The sequence below is a fragment of the Hordeum vulgare genome, chromosome 4H, assembly GCF_904849725.1.
Source record: "Hordeum vulgare subsp. vulgare chromosome 4H, MorexV3_pseudomolecules_assembly, whole genome shotgun sequence".
Lineage (NCBI taxonomy): Eukaryota > Viridiplantae > Streptophyta > Magnoliopsida > Poales > Poaceae > Hordeum > Hordeum vulgare.
The window spans coordinates 351,037,035-351,043,408 of NC_058521.1; positions in this window are offsets into that span (position 1 = coordinate 351,037,035).

Sequence of the window (6,374 nt, forward strand, 5' to 3'; positions counted from 1 at the left end):
TTGGGCGTGGCATGCTATACAGTTTAGAACCGGGGCTCCAAAAGCGGTTTGAACAACACGGAGCATATGAGATGTTCCAGGAGCTGAAACTAGTTTTTCAAGCTCATGCCCGGGTCGAGAGATATGAAGTCTCCGACAAGTTCTTTAGCTGTAAGATGGAGGAGAACAGTTATGTTAGTGAGCATATACTCAGAATGTCTGGGTTGCACGATCGTTCGACTCAGCTTGGAATCGAACTTCCGGATGATGGTGTAATTTACAGAATCCTCTAGTCTCTCCCACCAAGCTACAAGCGTTTTTTGCTGAACTACTACATGCAAGGGATGGAAAAGATCATTCCCGAGTTGTACTCGCTGCTGAAATCTGCAGAAGTAGAAATCAAGAAAGAGCATCAAGTGTTAATGGTCAATAAGACCACCAGTTTCAAAAAGGGCAAGGGTAAGAAGAACTTCAAGAAAGACAGCAAAGCTATTGCTGCACCCGGTAAGCCAGTTGCTGAGAAGAAGAAAAAGAATGGACCCAAGCATGAGACTGATTGCTACTATTGCAAGGGAACCGGTCACTGGAAGAGGAACTGCCCCAAGTACTTAGCGGATAAGAAGGCCGACAATGTCAAAGGTATATATGATGTACATGTTATTGATGTGTACCTTACCAGCGCTCGTAGTAGCTCCTGGGTATTTGATACCGGTGTTGTTGCTCACATTTGCAACTCAAAGCAGGAACTGCGGAATAAACGGAGGTTGTCTAAGGACGAGGTGATGATGAGTGTTGGGAATGGTTCCAAGGTCGATGTGATCACCGTCGGCACGCTACCTCTACATCTACCTTCAGGATTAGTTTTAAACCTTAATAATTATTATTTAGTACCATCTTTGAGCATGAACATTGTATCAGGGTCTTGCTTAATGCAAGACGGCTACTCATTTATGTCAGAGAATAATGGTTGTTCTATTTATATGAGTGATATGTTCTATGGTCATGCTCCGCCGGTGAATGGTTTATTCTGGATGAATCTCGATCGTGATGTTACACATATTCATAGTGTGAATACCAAAAGATGTAAGGTTGATAATGATAGTCCCACATACTTGTGGCACTGCCGCCTTGGTCATATCGGTGTCAAGCGCATGAAGAAACTCCATACTGATGGAATGTTAGAGTCTCTTGATTTTGCATCATTTGACACATGTGAACTGTGCCTCATGGGCAAGATGACTAGGACTCCATTCTCAAGAGTAATGGAGCGAGCAACCGACTTATTGGAAATAATACATACTGATGTATGCGGTCCAATGAATGTTGATGCTCTCGGTGGCTATCGTGATGTTCTCACTCTCACTGATGATTTGAGTAGGTATGGATATATCTACTTGATGAAGCACAAGTCTGAAACATTTGAAAAGTTCAAAGAATTTCAGAGTGAGGTTGAGAATCAATGTGACAAGAAAATAAAATGTCTACGATCCGATCATGGAGGAGAATATTTGAGTCACGAGTTTGGCACACACCTAAGGAAATCTGGAATTGTTTCACAACTGACGCCGCCTGGCACTCCGCAATGTAACGGAGTGTCTGAATGTCGTAATCGCACTTTATTAGATATGGTGTGATCTATGATGTCTCTTACCGACTTACTGCTATCATTCTGGGGATACGTATTGGAAACTGCAACATTCACTTTAAATAGGGCACCGTCTAAATCCGTTGAGACGACACCGTATAAATTATGGTTTGGCAAGAAACCTAAGTTGTCGTTTCTACAAGTTTGGGGCTGCAATGCTTATGTGAAGAAACTTCAACCAGAAAAGCTCGAACCCAAAGCAGAGAAATGTGTATTCATAAGATACCCTAAGGAAACTATTGGGTATACCTTCTATCTTAGATCTGAAGGTAAAATCTTTGTTGCCAAGAACGGATCCTTTCTAGAGAAAGAGTTTCTCTTGAAAGAAGTAAGTGGGAGGAAAGTAGAACTTGATGAGTTAATTGTACCTCCTCTCGAACCGGAGAGTAGTGCAACACGGGAAAATATTCATGTGGCACCTACGCCAACTGAAGAGGAAGTTAATGATGATGATTATGAATCTTCGGATCAAGTTGCTACTGAACCATGAAGGTCGAAAAGGGTACGTTCCACACCAGAATGGTACGGCAACCCTGTGATGGAGATCATGTTGTTAGACAACGGTGAACCTTCGAACTATGAAGAAGCAATGGCGGGCCCGGATTCCAACAAATGGCTTGAGGCCATGAAATCCAAGATAGGATCCATGTATGAGAACAAAGTATGGACTTTGGTGGGCTTGCCCGATGATCGGCGAGCCATAGAAAATAAATGGATCTTCAAGAAGAAGACTGACGCAAACAGTAATGTGACCGTTTATAAAGCTCGACTTGTCGCAAAGGGTTTTCGACAAATTCAAGGAGTTGACAACGAGGAGACTTTGTCTCCCGTAGCGAATTGAAGTCAGTCTGAATCATGTTAGCAATTGCTGCCTTTCATGATTATGAAATTTGGCAAATGGACGTCAAAACAGCGTTCCTTAACGGGTATCTTAAGGAAGAGTTGTATATGATGCAACCAGAAGGTTTTGTCGATCCTAAGAGTGCTAACAAGATGTGCAAGCTCCAACGCTCCATCTATGGGTTGGTGCAAGCATCTCGGAGTTGGAACATTCGATTTAATGAGGTGATTAAAGTGTTTGGGTTCATACAGGTTTATGGAGAAGCCTGTCTCTACAAGAAAGTGAGTGGGAGCTCTGTAGCTTTTCTCATACTATATGTGGATGACATATTATTGATGGGGAATGATATAGAGTTATGGGAGAGCATAAAGGCCTACTTGAATAAGAGTTTTTCAATGAAGGACCTTGGAGAAGCTGCATACATATTAGGCATCAAGATCTATAGAGATGGATCGAGACGTCTCATAGGTCTTTCACAAAGTACGGACCATGACAAGATATTGAAGAAGTTCAATATGGAAAAGTCAAAGAAGGGGTTCTTGTCAGTTTTGCAAGGTATGAGATTGAGTAAGACTCAGTCACCGACCACGTCAGTAGATAGAGAAAAGATGAGTATTGTCCCCTACGCTTCAGCCATGGGCTCTCTAATGTATGCCATGATGTGTACCAGACCTGATACAAAACTTGTCATAAGTATGGTAGGGAGGTACCAAAGTGATCCCGGTATGGAAAACTGGACAGCGGTCAAGAATATCCTTAAGTACCTAAAAACGACTAAGGAAAATGTTTCTCGTTTATGGAGGTGACGAAGAGCTCGTCGTAAAGGGTTAAGCCGATGCTAGCTTCGACACAGATCCGGATGACTCTAAGTCACAAACCGGATACGTGTATGTTCTGAATGGTGGGGCAGTGAGCTGGTAAAGCAGCAAGCACGACGTCGTGGCAGCATCTACATGTGAAGCGGAGTACATAGCTGCTTCGGAAGCAGCTCATGAAGGGATGTGGATGAAGGAGTTCATCACCGACCTTGGAGTAGTTCCAAGCGCGTCCGGTCCGATGACACTCTTCTATGATAACACTGGAGCCATTGCCATAGCCAAGGAGCCCAGTTTCACAGGAAGACCAAGCACATCCAACGCCACTACAATTCCATCCAGGACCAGGTCCACAGAAGAGTCATAGATATTTGTAAAGTACACACGGATCTGAATATTGCAGACCCGTTGACTAAATCTCTTCCACGAGCAAAACATGATCAACACCACAATCCTATGGGTGTTCGATTCATCACAATGTAACTAAATTATTGACTCTAGTGCAAGTGGGAGACTGTTGGAAATATGCTCTAGGGGCAATAATAAAATGTATATCATCATATTTCCTTGTTCATGATAATCGTCTATTGCTCATGCTATAATTGCATTAACAGGAAACAGTAATACATGTGTGAATAAATAGATCACAATGTGTCCCTCGCAAGCCTCTAGTTGGCTAGCTCGTTGATCAATAGATGATCATGGTTTCCTGATCATGGACATTGGATGTCATTGATAACAGGATCACATCATTAGGAGAATGATGTGATGGACAAGACCCAATCCTAAGCATAGCACTAGATCGTGTTGTTCGTATGCTAAATATTTTCTAATGTCAAGTATATTTTCCTTCGACCGTGATATTGTGCAACTCCCGGATACCGTAGGAGTGCTTTGGGTTTATCAAACATCACAACATAACTGGGTGACTATAAAGGTGCACTACGGGTATCTTCGAAAGTATTTGTTGGGTTGGTACGAATCGAGATCGGGATTTGTCACTCCGTGTGACGGAGAGGTATATCTGGGCCCACTCGGTAGAACATCATCATAATGAGCTCAATGTGACTAAGGAGTTAGTCACGGGATGATGTGCTATGGAACGAGTAAATAGACTTGGCGGTAACGATATTGAACAAGGTATAGGGATACCAACGATCGAATCTCGGTCAAGTTCTATACCGATAGACAAAGGGAATTGTATACATGATTGATTGAATCCTTGACATCATGATTCATCCGATCAGATCATCGTGGAACATGTGGGAGCCACCATGGGTATCCAGACCCCGTTGATGGTTATTGGCCGGAGAGGTGTCTTGGTCATGTCTGCATGCCTCCCGAACCCGTAGGGTCTACACACTTAAGGTTCGATGACGCTAGGGTTATAGAGAATTGTTATACGAGGTTACCGAAGGTTGTTCGGAGTCCCGGATGTGATCCCGGACATCACGAGGAGCTCCGGAATGGTCCGGAGGTAAAGATTGATATATAGGATGGATGTGTTTGGACGCCGGAAATGTTTCGGGCACCACTGGCAACGTGTCGGGACAACCGGAAGGGTTCTGGGGGCCCACCGGGAGGGGCCACCAGCCCCGGGAGGCTACATGGGCCAAGTGTGAGAGAGAACCAGCCCCTAGGTGGGCTGGTGTGCCCCCCTCACCCAGCCCAAGGCGCACAATAGGGGAAGGAGGGGAAACCCTATGCGCTGGTGGGCCTAAGGCCCACCTAGGGGTGCGCCAACCCCTCCCTTGCCCTGGCCGCCGCCCTAGCCTCACATCTGGGGGCTGCCGCACCCCTTAGGGGTGGGAACCTAAGGATTGCGCCTCCCTCCCCTTTCCCCTATATATAGTGCAGGTTTTGGCCTTTGGAGACACACAATTCTTTCTCTCTTGGCGCAGCCCTGCTTCTCCTCTCCCTCCTCTCCCACGGTGCTTGGTGAAGCCCTGCCGAGAGACCTCGTAGCTCCACCGCCACTACGCCGTCATGCTGCCGGAGCTCTTCACCAACCTCTCCCTCCTACTTGCTGGCTCAAGGTGCGGGAGACGTCATCGGGCTGCACATGTGTTGAACGCGGAGGTGTCGTGGTTCGGCACTAGATGGAAATCACACCGCGATCTGAATCGCAACGAGTACGACTCCATAAAATGCGTTCTAGCAACGCTTTCGCTTAGCGATCTTAAAAGGTACGAAGATGCTCTCACCCCTCTCTCGTTGCTGGTTTCTTCATAGGAAGATCCATTTATGGTGTAGGAAAATTTTGAATTTTTGCTAGGTCACCCAACAGCGGCGGCGCTGGAGTTGGCAGGTAGCGCACGCGAGAGAGGCAAGAGATCGAGGGGAGCGGGGGTGGAGTGTGCCATTAGGGGAGCGGGGTGGGGGCTGGGCGCTGTTAGGGGCAGCGCCCCTTTGCCGCCTGCAAAGGCTGGGAGGCAGACGGCGAAGGGGTGGGTAGGATGGGGCGGGCTTTGGCCTTTAGGGTGGCGCCCCTTTGCCGTCTGCGTGCTCTTTGTCATCCGCCTGTGGGGCCTTTGCCATGCGTCAGCAGACGGCAAAGAGGTGGCCGATGGCAAATAAAACATTTGCCATCAGCAACCTCTTTGTCATCTGCTTTGTACCAGCTGATGGCAAAGAGGATCTTTTCCATGCGTCAGCAAACAGCAAAGGCATGGCAGACGGCAAATTTCTCAATTCTAGTAGTGTGGTACCGCGATTGCCATACTGTGGAGTTTTGCTGCAAGGCAGTCTTCAGCAAAGCCTGGATATGCTGAATGCCTTCCCCGACCATGGACTCACTCGACTGAACGGACTTAGCGATCCGAGTGGCGGCAGCCAGGTTCAGCAAAATGTCCACATCACCTCGATGTGGCGTTGGCGGTCGTTGAGAAACAACTACCGACGATTTGCGACTAGAACAAGGCTAGTCCCTCGCGACCCGAGTGTCGAGTGACTATTGGAGCTGCTCGAGTCATTCGCACTCGGCAAGAGTGTCCTGGCCTGCGTTTTCCCACGCTATCTCCTCTGGTTGTTCCCAATGAAGGGGGTATGAAGAGCTTGTTCGCTCCTCCCCCGAAGTTCCTCCCACTGCTGCTCC